This window comes from Canis aureus, chromosome 21 (genome assembly GCF_053574225.1).
Source record: "Canis aureus isolate CA01 chromosome 21, VMU_Caureus_v.1.0, whole genome shotgun sequence".
NCBI classification, from domain to species: domain Eukaryota; kingdom Metazoa; phylum Chordata; class Mammalia; order Carnivora; family Canidae; genus Canis; species Canis aureus.
In genome coordinates this window covers 54,679,788-54,693,973 of record NC_135631.1, presented here as the reverse complement: position 1 = coordinate 54,693,973, position 14,186 = coordinate 54,679,788, and the positions used below count along the sequence as shown (strand labels likewise).

Below are 14,186 nucleotides of genomic sequence, written 5' to 3'. Positions count from 1 at the left end.
TGAATCATCACTCACTTGTGCAGAGCTAGTAACTTTTCATCTCAGAACATAGGCGTACATCATCAATTTTTACTGCCCCCAAATACTCATTTCTATGAACATTGTTTTATCTTGTGATGAACATTTAGTTTATTTTTAATATTTGTTTAAAATCCTTATTCCAATGAATATTAATACACACACTCACACACACCTATTGCTTGAGCATGTATTTCTTGAAGTTACACCAGAAAAGTTGCACATTTACATTTTGCTTTATATCAACATGTAATGCTTAACTGTCCTCAGAACTGCCCCATGGACGCCACTGATGAGCCTTCAGTTCTCTATCCCTTTCATGAAAAATCTCTGAGGTGTAATAAATAAAAAGTATATATCACAATTTATTTTAATTTTCAGTTTGTAACCATTACCGAAGTTGAATACTTTACTCGAATTCAATGGCCTTTTGTATTTCTTTGTAAGTCATATGATGGAGTCCTTTCACAGTGCCCACTACTGAGTTACTTCTTTTTATTTATTTATTTTTTATAGATTTGTAAAGCTGTTTGTATATGAGCAAATGCAACCCTTCTTTCATGGTCATTGCAAATATTCTTTCAAAATATCATTATATTTAAGTGATGGTTTTCATTTTCTTTCTTTCTTAACAAAACACAATCACAGACATTTTTCAAATATATATGAAGCAGAGATAGAGGACAAATCCCCATAGAGCCACCACCTAGAGCCAATAATAATTATCACAGATGTTGCCAACCTTCTTCCATCTCTCAAATTCTCTTTTTATTTATATTATTTTGTTGTTGTTTTGCTGGAGCATTTTATTCTTTTATTTTTTTAAGATTTATTGATTTATTTTGAGAGAAAGGGAGGGAGTAGAGGAAAGGCAGAGGGAGAGGGAGAGAGAGAATCTCAAGCAGACTCCACACTGAGTGCAGAGCCTTATGTGGAACTTGACCTCCGAGATCATGACCCTGAGTTGAAACCAAGAGTCAAATCCTCGACCATCTGAGCAACCCAGGCACCCCTTGTTGGAATATTTTTAAATAAAGCTCATTTCACCCATAAATACATCCAGATGCATCTCTTTTACTCAGGACATTTTGATGCAAAACTACATGCTATTTTCCCAGCATGCTGACCTTTAATGCTAAGAAAATGTCACCTACCATGTAAAACTCTTTGGATAATATATATCCATTTCAAAATAGATACCCCCCACCCCCAGGTCTTTTTCCTTAGGCCTTTTTGCCTATTTAACCAGTGACAATATCATCTATTTACTCTGCATGGCTTCCTGACCACATTTCTATCATTCTTACCAGGTTCTCTTTTCCTACAGAAGATTTTTCCAGCACTCAGCAGTTCCCTATGCACATCTCACATTCTTCTCTCTGAACATCATGATGGTTGTAGGTTTTTGAACCTAAAGGCGGCTGTGATTCTTATTTTTCACTGCCTCTCCTGAAGAGCAGTTCAGTATTTCCAGTGTAAGTGACAGTGTGAGCTGAGACCCCAAGGTCTTCCTGCTAATTTTCCATGTTGTAGGCATTTACATAGGCATTTGGGGAAGTCATGGGTTTTTCCCCAAAGCATTTCCCACTTACTACAACCATCTAACTCACAATAGAGCTCAGGATTTCCCCCAGATCAATATACTTTTTTAGTCTATATTAACTCATCTTCCCTAATTCTCCCTTGCTTATGCAGCAAGTAGTCTTTCCCAGGAGTCCTGGTCTTCACCAGGCGCCATCTTCTTTTACTCAGGAGGCCTTTCCAAGGACAATCCTGCCACTGGCAAGACACAGGAGACTTCTCTGTGAGGGCACCACACAGATCAGTCAGGTGGGTCTTTATCTCCAGCACACATTTGTTCTATTTTTGATTCAGGTTAAGCAAATTCCTAACTTCTTCAATCTCATTCACAAGGTCCTGAAGTCAAACTGTCTAGGTTTCTAGGTTTGGCCAAAGGGGGTTAGTCACTATGGGTTAGTAAGTGATGGATGGAGTTAGTGGTTGTGTTTGTGGGTGTCTGAGGCTGTAATAAATTGTGACCACCTTCAGGAGAGCTGGCCCTCAGTGCTTGGGGCCTTCTGGGATGGGATGGCACCAAAAGACAGAGGTAGGGTCAACTTAGAGACAATAGGGCAGTAGCCAGCAAAGCTTTTCCCCAAGACTGTTTGCCAGCTCCCTGTCAGCCCACAGAAACACACTGCCAAAGCCAAAGGCAAGTCATGGGCTATCAGTTAGGAGAGGTCGTAGAGATGATCTCATCAACCATTCTCATCTCATGAATAAAGACACTGAAGCTTAGAAGGGTGGACTGATGAACTTAGAGAGAGATGCATGATCCAATTCAGGTCTCCTGACTCAAACTAGTAACATTTTTCATCTACCTAAACAAACCAAGCCAATCTGTCTGTAGCTAGTGATACCCTGCATCTACCCAACCTCTACCAAAGCTCAGAAGGCCAGTGACGTCTCTCTGATGCACCTCGTGCTATGGCAGAACCCAAAATCACCTCAATAGGGTTGACTGCTGTTATTAAATGAATTCCAAGGGGCTTGGAATATAACTTGCTCAATTTGAGGTTTTGTCAATTGTAATTCTAGACTTTTGCATCATGAACACCAGGAAGATGGAATTAGATGTGGCCCTGTTGGGTGAGCTAAAGTCTACAGAAACAAAAGAGAACAGTGTGCATATAATTAAGGTGAAAAATAGACTTCAGAAGACAATAGGTAGCCAACCCTCGTGTCCTCAGGAGGCCCCAATCCAAAGCTTCCATCCCATCCTACCCTTGACCTGCCTTGGTCCTCAGTTCTTAAAGGACTTGGTCTTTTGTCTGTGAAAAGACAACAGGATTGGGTCTTTAAGAGAAGAAATAAATAGTAAGTAGTTCTCCAGGTTTTCTGCAGCTATGTCTCATATTTGACAATCTTACACTCACCGATTTGACAGTCTGCTTTCACTAATCCATATGCATATAAGGTGTATATTACCCCCACGTCTACAAGATTCTCACTTAGCCAACGACATCTGTCTTTGAACTGTCATGAAATGCTAGAATGATTCTTTTTCTTTTGTGGTGTCAATTCCTCTCTCTGTCATTATTAACCTTGTTAAATACCCTCTTCCCTCCCCCTAGGAAAGGCATGAACTGAGTGCTAAGTTTCAAACATACCCCCTTAACACACCCAGATGGGGAGAAAAAAAAAGAATATCTAGCTATCTACTTAATCAAACATCTACTTTTACTCCATCAACGGGGAGTAGGCCCTTTTGTACATTTAACAAATTCAAGCAATTTAGCAACTGGGTTAAAGTCTATGTAAAGGTACTTCAACAACATGGGAAATACAGACACTGGTCTTCTGTCTCAGAATTGGTTAATGGAAGACGTGAAATCTCAAAACGCGCACAACAGTGGGTTCTTACAGAGCTGCCTAATGCACTGCTGGGAAAACCTTGAAACGTTTTCCATCACGGGGGGGAGGTGGGTTGACAGTTTTTGCCTTTGCTGTCAGCTCCACTGTGGGAGGCTCCTAAATTTATTATACCTAGGAAATGATTCTAGCACAAACCTATCCTGGAAGAAGCAAAGAAGCAAGGCATGCTCTGCACTCTTCTACATGTGATGTCGGTTATTACTATAAGGCTTTGGGCGCTGAGTCTTGGTTACCCCATGGGCAGCGACCATGGGCACTCCCCTGACTTGATCAAGAGAGGTCTAAGCCACAAATCGGTCCCATTGGCCTTTCCACATCAATTAGCTGATCAAGCCTTACCTGAAAAAAAAAAAATTCAGAGAGTAAAATAGAACCACATAGTGGAGCACCGGGGTTTTCCACTGGTGTGAATGTCTCCATAAAATGGCATTTTGTTGAGTAATCCAAATGCTCAATACCATCTGGTGGAAGACCAGAGGTCAAACATGACTTTTGGGTCATCAAGAAGCAGCTTTCTTTCTTTCTTTTTTCTTTTTTTTTCACAATCTCCTCACATTGGGAAGCTCCTTTTCCTCGGTGTCCTCACCCACAAAATCAGAATAATAACATAATCCAACTTCCTAGGGAGGAGACGATTGATGAGCACTTTTTGCTGATTAGCTCAAAAGCCACGCAAATATAAATCACCAAGTACTGTGCATGCCGCTGCCCTGCCACCCTGGGTGCCTGGAACTCTCACTGAAGTCATCAGGAGCTCCAGGAATGTATAAGAAATATGTGTTAAGAGAGATGGGTCTGGGGTATTTTGGTGGTGATTACTGGAGCGCTGTTGGAGTGGAGTGGCAACTGCTAAGTGTATGATTATCGACCGCTGCATTTGGATCTGCTCTAAGAACTCTGCTCTATCAGGTAGTCCAGCTCAAGTGGCATCAATCATGTGGCGCAACACTCTGTCTTGCAGGCTTAATGGCATTGGAATCCAAAGGGCCAAGAGCTGCCCTGGGAAGCCAACACGGGCAGGAGGAGTAAGGGCAGATGGAACTGACTTTCCCTTCACCAATTATAGTCTAATAATAAGGTAATTAAACTAGCATACAGGTTCTACTGATTTATAATATTGATTGAATGATCAATAAGTGCACATCTGCACTCTATAGCTTAGCCTGAGAAGCCAAATCCCTTCGTTGTACTGGCCGGTTAGTCACTTGGCTTATTGCACTTTGATGGCCATAGAATGCATCCCCAACCATAGTCAACTGTCTCACAAACATATACAAATCCCATTATCTCAACGTGTACCAAAGGATGGGCTCTTCATTCTGCACCTTCTCTTCCCAACGGTAGGCCTTACCCTCATCCATAAGTTGAGACAACATGATTCCTTCTCCCACAATGCAGGGTCATTGGGTACAACCTATAGGAAACATGCTGCTTGGCAGAAAATGTTCATGAGGTATTATCACAGAGAATCAGGCAATATTATAATGTGAAGGCAACCCTTCGGCTTAATTGCAAAACACTGTTTAAGCTAAAGGAAATTGTGTATTTGAGCTCTGAAGTGGAAATAAAGTTGCCTGTTTCTGAGATGCCTATTATAGAAAAATGAGTTCTTTTTCTTCATTAGAAAAACATATCTGCAAGTAATAAGGATATTATGAGTAAATATTAAAAGAATACATAGCCATTAGGCCGTGAGTAGGTACAGAATACATTATATCTTTAAATAATTTCTAAATCACCCACTTAGAAAAAGCCCGACTCCTGGCCTCGCTAAATTTTCATCGGTGTTCTTATCCTACAGAAATAAAGAGGCATCAACTCTCTCAGGATAATTGCCCCCACACAACCAGAACAGGATTAGGGAAACTTCATTATGAAGCCAAAGGGTTGCATTTTTAAATTATTCCTTACTTCCTTCTGAAAAACAACTCGGAAGTCTACAGAAGAGCACATGAATGAGGACAGAGCAAGCTATGCTATCAACTTTCCTATGGATCAAGGAAGGAATGACACGCAGAATGTTTCTGTGCTGAACTCATCACTGCCAAGACAGCATAGATAGGTCGACAAGAAGCACGACCACGTGCATGAGCTGAGAGCCCCAGACAGGACAGAAAGGGAAGGCGGCTCCTTCCCGCTGTAAGACCAGGAAAACACCGTTCCTTTGCAGGTTAGAAAACCAATATGATGACTCCTTGTCATATAATTTAAAGGAAATAATTTTGTCTGAGTTAGAAAAAAGTCAGATGAACCCTTGAAAAGTAGTGCCAATAAATGGAAATATCCATCGAGTGTTCTGGGTCTTGGCACTAAGGAAACAAAACAGATCAACAAAACAAAACAAAACAAAACCCACTCTCTTCAAAAAGAGTAAACAAAATAAACGTTAATTATACAGTATGTTGGAAGATAAGTGTTGTGTAAAAATGTAAAGAAGAGAGAAGATTAGGGGCAGCTTGGGTGGGGTAGGGGTTGTCGCACCTATAAAAGGTGGGCTTTGATTGTCCCAGAGCTGAGATGACATTGAACAGAGATTTGAATGGAAGCGGGTAAGGGGCAGGCAGGCAGGTATCCAGAGAAAGGTAGGTGCAGCGAGCCGCCCTTGAGGAATAGCAAAGCAGAGCCAAGTGGCCAGAGACCAGTGAGCAAGTGAGACAGTAGTGGCTGGACATGAGTCGTAGGGGAGAGAAATGATGGAGGAGGGGAGAATCACATGCTCTTCAGACTTCAGCTAGTGTCCCCAGGGGGGCGGGCATGCTGTCCAGGGAAGAAATGCAGGATCTGATGGGCTTTTCAGTAGGCCCTCCCTGAGTGCTGTGAGGGGGAAGGACAGGAGCGAGCCATGAGGAGCCCCACCATCTGCAGACAAAAGGTGAGATGGTGTCGTTGCAATGGAGGTGGGATTCCGGATGCCTGTTGGAAGCAGAGCCAGTGGAGAGTCGTGGTGAAGGGATGGGGAAGTCGTGGGAGGAAACCATCAAGAATGCCTCCAAGGCTCCTAGTCTCAGCAATTTCCAGTTGCTATTTGATCAGGTAAAGAAGGCTGCAGGGACACAAGATTGAGGGCAAAGACCAGGGATATTCAGTGGGGGGACATGGTAGACCTAAGAAGCCCCCTGGATGTCCAGGTGAAGGTGTCAAGGAGGCAGCAAGCTGCATGAGTCATGATTTCAGGGGAAGGTCAGAACTACAGAGGTCAAGTACAGAGATGACATTAAGAACTATGTCCAGGGAGCTCCCCCATTTTAGGAAGGACTGAGAAGCCAACGACACGGGGAAAATCCAGGCAAACGTGGCCGCCTGAACACCTATCTCACTGATATCAACAAGTTCAAATGAAATGCTTGTGGAAGTTCGTGTAAATTTGAGAGCACCAGATAGACCCTCACTAAGCGCTCCTGGAACCAGCCGCACTTGACACCAACCACCGTGGGATCATTTTTCAACAGCTCTTCTCAGATAAAGAAACAACCTATCTGCAAGCAGATCAAGGTCCATCCCAACCATGGATGTGGGAACATATTTCAGGGGCTCTGCTTTTTTTTCCTCATCTGCTTTCCACTGGTTATCACCTTAAGACACTTCAGGGAAATGCAGGAGGGGGAAACTAACAGTCATCACCAGGTACTACGATGAAAGATCCACGTTCATGCTCAAACTTCACGACGACTCTGTGCAGCAGGATTTACTGTCCTTGTCGTGGAGAAGAGAATGTGATGTTCAGAGAAGTAGGGTGACTCAGATACGTTCCCACACCTTGTGTGTGGAGGAGAGAGACACGGAGTTTTTAGGATGCCTTCCACTGTAGGGTCCCCTCTCTCAACTCCTTCTCCAAAACTATCCCACTTCCTTTCAAGACTAGACAGGAAAGATCTGTGATTTCTTAACACGGAAAAGAGAAAGTTGCTATACCAACACAGAAATAACTAGACTCCGTGTGTGTGTGTGTGTGCGCGCGCACGCGTGCGTGCACTTTATGGATTGGAAAGTCTGTTTGTAAACCTTAATCTTTCCTGGATGTGCCCATCTGATCCCTTTATCAAGGCTGGTGCTGTCAGGATGGGCGATTTGGCCATATGGGAAACGAAAAATTGAAAGAGGACAAGAGAGAAAGACACACGTCCTTCCAATTGGAGAAGGATGTCTTACAGGAATCAGTCCTTGGAGGGACAGGTACAGGGCATAGCTAAGAAATTTGACCAAGATGTGTATCCCAGCTCAACCACTTAGAAATCAAGTACATCAGGGGCACCTAGGTGGCTCAGTCAGTTGAGTGTCTGACTCTTGATTTTTGGCTCAGGTCATGATCTCAGGGTCGTGAGTTGGAGCCCCACCCCAGTTCCATGCTGAGCCTGGAGCCTGCTTGGGATTCCCTCTCTCCCTCTCCCACTGCCCCGCCTCCTGCTCTTTTAGAAAGGAAAGAAGGAAGGAAGGAAGGAAGGAAGGAAGGAAGGAAGGAAGGAAGGAAGGAAAGGAAGGAAGGAAGGAAGGAAGGAAGGAAGGAAGAAAGAAAGAAAGAAAGAAAGAAAGAAAGAAAGAAAGAAAGAAAGAAAGAAGAAAGAAAGAAAATGTGCTACATCAAAATACCAGACACTAAATCATTGCTACTAGGTGTCAGGGATCCCCCTGAGTATGCCCCATGCACGAACTCCTTCAGACCATGAACCATCCGGGGAACGAGTACTAATGCTGCTGCTGTTGTCAGTATTCACATTTTTCAGAAATGGAAACTGAGGTACAGGGAGGCCTAGTGACTTGCCAAGCTACCAAACCCACGTGGTTTGTCTGCAGTCTGTCCCTTAACCTTTGGCCCCAGGCAAGTCACCATCTCTGAGCTTTGTGTCCTTATGTGGGATGGAGGTGGCAATGTGGGCTTTCCTGTACTGTGAGGTGAGAAATAACGTGTGCAAGTGTCCTTCACAGAGCGGGGCTCCGTAGGGCAGTCATCAGAATACTACCTCCAGTCTTTCCTTAATTCCCTTGGGAGGAGAATCTTTCAAGCGCCCCCACCACGTGGGGAACACTAGCATTTCCCTACAGCTCCTCTGTGCTTTCCCCTCTTCCCTGGGCCCATCCACAAAGCCCTTCCACTCTAGTGACCACAGAGCCGCTTCACCCTTTTGTGTGTCCACAGGATTTGCATTGGAATTTACCTTGACCTGTTTTGCATGGAAATGCAATTGTTTCTACTTTACGAGGTTGGTGCCCTTTCATGTAAGGTCACGTGTTTTGCCTCATTGGGACTTCCTGTCTCAAGTACCACCTGCCAGGAGAGCTTGTCACTGAATCCATGCCATCGGCAGACTGCTAACTGCACAGATCACGTCCTCATCTTGTTCCCATACAGTGGCATCAGCTGGAGGGTGACCCCCCACCCCTCTGTCCTTATTCTGATCTGTTTGGCTCAGATCAAGACCTACTTTCCCTTTACTCAGCCAACACACTTTGAAAAACTTTTCATCAGAAAGCTTTCTGGGTGCATCTACCTTCTCCAAGTCGTTATATCCGACCTGGTTTGCTTTGCAATCTCTTCCAACCAAATGATATTGATAAAAAGCCACCATTTTTGAGAAGCTAAGTGTATTCGGACAAAATCCAAGGGGAATAAAGCAAAAGAACTGTCATAAGGTGGGAGGAATTTGGTCATCAACTCCGGCACATGCTGGATTCAAATCTTAGAGGTGGAAATGTGAGTGATGAGCAGCGTTGTTGAATGTCTGTGGGTTTCAAAACCAGGAGCAGCTGAGCCTCCAGCAAGGGCCTTGGGAACACTGCAGGAAAGGGAGCACCCTGAGGGCTCTTCCTTGCCTTTGATGGGGCAGGTTCCCACCCCTCACTGCCCCCCTCCCCACCTGCTGGCCTGCTGGGCAGTCCTGGCCGGGTGGGAGCTCCCATGCTCCTCCGCTGTGTCCCATTCCTTCCCTTCCAGAAGCAGTGGCAGCCAGGGCCTGTGCTTAGAAGAAGCCAAAGCCAAGGAGTGAGCCTCAAGAAAAATGGTCAAGGGACATCTGGGTGGCTCAGGTGTCGAGCATCTACCTTCGGGGGTCCCGGGATTGAGTCCCACATGGGGCTCCCCCACAGGAAGCCTGCTTCTCCCTCTGCCTGTGTCTCTGCCTCTCTCTCTGTGTCTCTCATGAATAAATAAAATCTCAAAAAGAAGAAAGAAAAGAAAGAGAAAGAAAGAAAGAAAGAAAGAAAGAAAGAAAGAAAGAAAGAAAGAAAGAAAGAAAGAAAGAAAGATCAAGAACCTGGGCCAGCACCGTTCACTTTCAAAAGCAGCAGAAGCAGAAGCTGGAGATGGTGAAAGCTGGGGAAAAGAAACCAAAGCAGCAGAGTCCTTGTTGCAAAAGTTTCATCCATGTCCCAGTCCTTTTCCTTCTGTTCCTGTTTCTTTAGAGAGGAAGCTGTCTGAGCTATGGGACTTTAACATTTTAGACACATTGTAGAAGGGAAAACAAGGAGGCTGGTCTGCGGGGGTTTAAGCAGATACTTTTAAAGGGAAGAGAGATGCAGTTACAACCAACCTGCAAAGATACAGTCGCCATCAGCAGAGGCCCCCAAGGCTCAGGGAATTCCTCCTAGGGCTGTCCGCCCCGTCGCGGTCCGCTGCAGGTGTGCTCTGCAGATGACAAAGCGGAGCCCAGAGAGGTTGGGTGATTTTCCAAGACTCACACAGGGAGTAGGAAAGGCTCTTGCCATATCCCCTTCACCGTCCGTCTGCTCCGGGACTCGCTCTCCTGTGAAATCTCCCGGTCTCTGCCGGAACAAAAGTGCCCGTAGCTGCGTCCCTTCGTAGAGTGAGCTCTGAGTAAGTTGTCTGTGATTCATTCTCTACGGGCTCTTTGTTGTTTTGATGATATCCCCAAAGAAAAATGGATCATTTGGCAGGCACTGTCCGGATAAAGGAGGCCGTCCTTCACGAAACACAGTAAGGTATATATTCTCAAGAAACAAAACGACTTTACACCCATGATTTTTAAAAAAGCATCCCATGTTTCCATTTTTCCGGATAGGTTTTCCTCTCCGATGTGCTTTTATTGTTGATTTAAGCATTTAAGCACCCTCTCCCCGGCCCCGGTGTCCACCCACAGACCCCGGGTTATAGCCTGAGCTCCTTCTGCTCCACCTGTTTGGGAGAGGTGGGGGAGTGGCCCACAGAGCCCGGTTTTCCCGGGCTTGCTCCCCATCTCAGCGGGACACTGGTAGCTAGCAGGGTTTATAATAAGCACCGGTTACCACTCACGGACTCCTTGTGTGGGGCCGGGCAGGTGGCGAGAGCTTTCCTATGTAAAAGGAACCCCATGAGGTACCTTCCATGATCACCACCAATCTATAGATGGGGAAGCTGAGTCTCAGAGAGATTTAGGAACTCGGTCAAGACCACACGGTCTACACTCTTTGGGTCCCCCGCTTCATATTCCTGTGCCTCAGGAGGAAATGCCTCGGCCTGATGGCCACATCTGAGTCCTTTATTCCCACTCCCGGGGGGATATGTCTCACATTCAAAGATGTCACACATCTACAAATCTGGGGGCTAAGGGTGCCGGTGTGCCCAAGAGCCAGAGGCCACCTGTGACCCCTCCGCGACAAGCCCTTGAACCCTGTGCTTGCGGCCTCCTTTAATCCTGACAAGGACGCTGGATGCAGCAGCAGCACTGGCCTCTCCACAGGTGAGGAGAATGAGGCGCTGCGACGCTGGGTGTCTTGCTGGAGGTCACATAGGCAAGGAGCGGACTGGGGACCAAAGCAAGGACTCCTTCACTAGTCCCACTTCCTCTGGGCTCCAAACGCGCGGAGTCAACGTCTGCCAAATGTTGTCAGCAGGAGTGGCGTGGCAGGTGTCGCCCAGGGGGTCCGGATGCCGCGCGTGGGGCCGCCGGGGAGGACTTCTCCCGGGATGGCACCAGGCGCAACCAGGCCGCAGGCTTCCCGGGTCGGGGGTGCCGAGCCCTGCCCCGCTCAGCGCGCCAACGACCTTTTCCACCTGTTCCCTGTCTCCACCTGGAAGGCCCGCCTGAGTCTCCAGGGGCGGGGCGGGAGGCTCGCTCACCCGCGACCCTTCCCCGACGCCCAAGGGGCAAAATCAGGGCATCAGGGCATCAGGGCAAGCGCCCCTCTCCTGCTCGCGGTGCGCGCTCCGTGGGGCCTGGCAATGGGATCGCGGGGCTCCTGGCCCCGGGCGTGGAGGGCTCGGCTGTGGGAGCCGCGATCCCGTCTCAGCCCCCGCGCCTTCCACGCGCGCCTGGGGCTCGCGGGGAGGGGTGTGAGGCGCGGGGAGCCGCGGAGCCGCCGCGGGGCTGCTCGGTGCCGCCTCCCCCCGCAGCGGCGCCTTCGCACCCGCGTGTGCGCCGGGCCAGGATGCGAGGCGCGATCCTAACTTCTGCTTGAGCAGGTGGGAGGGAAGACAGGCGAGAGGTATTCCATTGGTTGTCTGGGAAAATGCACTGCAGCTTCCTCTCACTTGCGGAGGATCAACTTTTCCCACCCCCCGGGGTGGGCCCTCGTCGCCCGGGTCGCAGCCGGAGCCGGGAGCCCGGTGGCCCCGCTCGCGGGCAGTGCGCTCCCCCACCCCCGCGCGCCCCGACGCCGGGGAAGGTGCTTCCCGAGGTCCCGCGGCCCCAGCGCCCGGGGGGCGCGTCCCCACCGCCAGGCCCCGCCCGCGCCGCGCCCCCGGGGCTCAACGCGGGCCCCGCGGCCGAGGCCGCCCCCGGGCCCGGGGCGCAGGGAGCCCCCCGCCACCTGCCACCTGCGCGCGGGGCCGCGGCGCGATGCGGCGCTGGAATGAGGAAGCGCGGCGGCAGGGGCGGGGAGGGGAGGGCCGGGCGCGCTGCGCGCGGGGGTGGCGGCGGCGCGCCGAGCGGGCCCTGCGCGGGCGAGCGGGCTGCAGCCGGCGGCGCCAGCAGGTACGGCCCGGGGCCGGGAGCCAGCCTCGCGCCCCGGCAAAGTTTGCGCGCCGCCCCGGAGTTGCGGTCGGACCGCACCGCGCGGGTGCCGGGGCGGGGCGGGGCGGGACGGACGGGGCGCTCGGACCCGGGCCCCGCTCCCAGGCCCCGTCCGCGCCCCCTGGGCGCCCCGCTCCGAGCCCCGCGCCCTTGCGCCCTGCGCCCTGCGCCCCCGCGCCCCAGCGCCCGGTGCGCCCCCGGGCTGCGTGCTCCGAGGCGGCTGCGGGCAGGTGGAGCCGCGGCCTGAGGTGCGCAGCTCCCCAAAGTTTTTGGAGCGCGGCCGCAGGTGGCGAGGCGCGGGGGCGCAGGGGCGCGGCGCGGAGGGGCCCAGGTGCGCGGCCCGCGGGCGGCGCTGTGCGCTCGGGGCAGCGGCCGGCGAGAGCGCGAAAGCGGGTCGGAGCCCGCGGGAGGGGTGGGGGGTGGGTGTGGGGGGGCGGGCGGCGGAGAAATGGGGAACAATGCGAGTGAGCAACTTCAGGAAGTCATTGTGAAAGGAAGCCGGGAAGAGCCCCGGCGGCCAAGTTAGCCGCGCGCTCTAACAAGTGCATGCGCGGCCCGCGCCCGGGGCGGCGACCGCGGCGACCTCCGTGCGTCCCCGCCGAGCCCGGCGGCACCTGGCAGGCGGCGAGCCCGGCGGGGCGGAGGGAGCCCCGGCCACAGCCCGGCCTCGGAGCCCCGCCAGCGCGGCGCGCGCGTCCACGTGAGTGCTCTCCCAGGGAGCGGCGGGGGACAGCCGGGTGGCTGGGGCGGTAGAGCGGGACACGGGGGAGAGGGCGGGCGGGAGGGTCCGCGAGCCTGGGGAGCCTGGGTCCGGCCTCCCTCCTGGGGCCGGTGACAGCGTTGACCTCTGTCCCTCGGAGCCTCCAGCGTGCGCGGTGGCCGCAGCGCGGGGCCAGGCGGGCGGCGGGGGCCTGTGAGCCTCGCGCTGTCCCCACGATGGGGACCTCCCAGCCCCGGTGAGATCTGCGCCGCTGTGCGCCCTGGAGACCGCGGAAGTCAGGCTGCACAGAGCCCGGGGGGAAGAGCTCTCCTTTATGTCGGAGCTGAGAGCGCGTAGCTTCTCCTGTGCGGATAATTAGATGGGGTCCGAACTCGCTTGCTTTCTGCAAAATTCAGAATCGTCCCGGTTTGAAAAGTTAGCAGGACTTCGTTGGACTGCGATTTGGGCTGCTAGGGCTCCAAACTCCCTGGGACTGCGGCCAGGTTACAGGCGACTTGCCTTGGCAGTGAAATCTTTTTAAAAATCGTCAGGGATCCTGGGTGATTCCTAAGGAATCGGACTTGGGTTTTTTTTTTTTTTTCTGTTGTTGTTGTTGTTGTTGTTGTTGTTGTTTTTTCATCTAACTGGGAGGCACCGGGCAGGGCAGGTAGAGGCCGGACAAGCGTGGCTTTTGGACACAGGCTCGGGGCTGCAGCCGCCCCAGAGCCGAGTCAGGGCAGCTTGGTTGCAGGCTCCCCACTTCCCACCCTGCTCCCCACCCTGTGTCTCAGCTCCCGGGGACCTCGTTTGCAACTTGGGAGACAAACTGCTGCTGCAAGAACACCTGCTTGCTAGCCAGATCGACTTCCGTTTGCAAGGAGAAACCTCCGTGGAAGTTGAAAATATTTCACCTGGACCACATTTAAACTTTGACAGAAATCGAAATGGTTGCAAGGATGGATTCACTCGGTTCCGAGTTGAGAGGAGCCAGGAGGAGGCAGGAAATGGTGGGAGCCTCGTGAATTTGTTTCTTTGTTTGAGGATGTTGGATGAGGCTAATGAGACTCATTTTTAATTTGGAATTTTAAAAG

At 50.6% G+C, this 14,186-nt stretch overlaps 1 protein-coding gene across 11 annotated transcripts in view; it reads left to right on the top strand.

The window, feature by feature from the left end:
• Positions 1-12,295: 12,295 nt before the first annotated feature.
• IKZF1 (IKAROS family zinc finger 1) overlaps positions 12,296-14,186 on the top strand; it is a 91,402-nt gene continuing 89,511 nt past the window's right edge. For 8 of the 11 annotated variants that reach the window (XM_077864199.1, XM_077864198.1, XM_077864195.1 and 5 more), the window contains exon 1: positions 12,995-13,095. The gene's annotated coding sequence lies outside the window, so the exon portion shown is untranslated. Of the gene's footprint in view, positions 12,357-12,993; positions 13,096-14,186 lie in introns of those variants that run through there. The other 3 variants (XM_077864194.1, XM_077864200.1, XM_077864188.1) reach the window with 3 other exon arrangements.